The sequence below is a fragment of the Chiloscyllium plagiosum genome, chromosome 34 (genome assembly GCF_004010195.1).
Source record: "Chiloscyllium plagiosum isolate BGI_BamShark_2017 chromosome 34, ASM401019v2, whole genome shotgun sequence".
Lineage (NCBI taxonomy): Eukaryota > Metazoa > Chordata > Chondrichthyes > Orectolobiformes > Hemiscylliidae > Chiloscyllium > Chiloscyllium plagiosum.
This window is the reverse complement of record NC_057743.1, coordinates 26,061,267-26,062,532: the sequence shown is the minus strand read 5'-3', so window position 1 is coordinate 26,062,532 and position 1,266 is coordinate 26,061,267. Positions and strand designations below refer to the sequence as shown.

General features: G+C 56.0%; 1 long non-coding RNA gene across 1 annotated transcript in view; it reads right to left on the bottom strand.

Moving 5' to 3' along the window:
• Positions 1-326: 326 nt before the first annotated feature.
• The window catches only part of LOC122540364, an 18,703-nt gene continuing 17,763 nt past the window's right edge, over positions 327-1,266 (bottom strand). The window contains exon 3 of the long non-coding RNA XR_006309270.1: positions 327-1,093. This is a non-coding gene — a long non-coding RNA (uncharacterized LOC122540364). The remainder of the gene's footprint in view (positions 1,094-1,266) is intronic.

The window sequence follows — 1,266 nt, the reverse complement described above, 5'->3', positions numbered from 1 at the left end:
TGAACTCGCTGGTGCTTCCGCAGGTGGGAGGAGCGGGTGAAGCCCTTCCCGCACTGAGAGCAGGTGAACGGCCTCTCCCTGGTGTGGATCCGCTGGTGCCTCAGCAGGGAGGAAGATGTGCTGAAGCCCTTCCCACACTCGGGGCAGCTGAAGGGCCTTTCCCCCGTGTGGACCCGCTGGTGGGTCAGCAGGTTGGAGACCTGAGTAAAGGCCTTCCCGCACTCGGGGCAGCTGAAGGGCCTCTCCCCTGTGTGGACCCGCTGGTGGGTCAGCAGGGGGGAGACCCGAGTAAAGGCCTTCCCACACTCAGGGCAGTTGAAGAGCCTCTCCCCCGTGTGGACCCGCTGGTGGGTCTGGAGGCTGGAGTAATTGCTGAAGGCCTTCCAGCACTCAGAGCAGCTGAAGGGCCTCTCCCCCGTGTGGACCCACTGGTGGGCCAACAGGGCAGAGAAAAACATGAAGGCCTTCCCACAATCGGGACAGCTGAAGGGCCTTTCCCCCGTGTGGTCCCGCTGGTGGGCCAGCAGGTGGGAGGCCTTCCCACAGACAGGGCAGGGGAATGGCCTCTCACCGGTGTGACTGCACCGATGAGTCTCCAGGGCAGACGGGACACGGAAGCCTTTCCCACAGTCGCCACACTTCCACGGTTTCTCCACAGGGCGGGATTCCTTGGGTTTCTCCATGGATGAAGCTTCAGCCGCACACAATCGAATTTCCAGCCCCTTCCTGTTGTGAGTTCCTCTTTCCAGGTCGTATAGCTGCTACACGCTCCACGCACAGTACGCTGCAACAGTGGGGTCTCTCGTCCAGTCCCAGAGATGCTGAAAACATACTCACTCAGTCAGGAACCAAAAAGCTTTGATCCCTCTCACAGAAATCAGTCGAAAATCGTTGCAGTCCTGGTGGACTGAGTGACTGTCAGACATTGACGGCGAAGTGAGGATCGCAAATGCTGGAGAGTCAGTCGAAAAATGTGGCACTGGAAAAGCACAGGGATGTCAGACAGCATCCGAGGAGCAGGAGGGTCAATGTTTTGGGCATAAGCCCTTCATCTGTTGATTGAGAAATTTCCGCCATCAGATCTTCAAATACGCTGTAAAAAGAAATTACAAAAGTCATCACTATCAGTGCAGGGTAGAAATTCAGAACAAGCAATTCTACTTTCTGTGGAATATTCTTTTCTTTTAATATTCCACAAAATTGAAGCACCACCCCACTCGCCCTCCCCCTCTGTTCTCACTCCGCTCTAACTAATTCCCCTGAAGG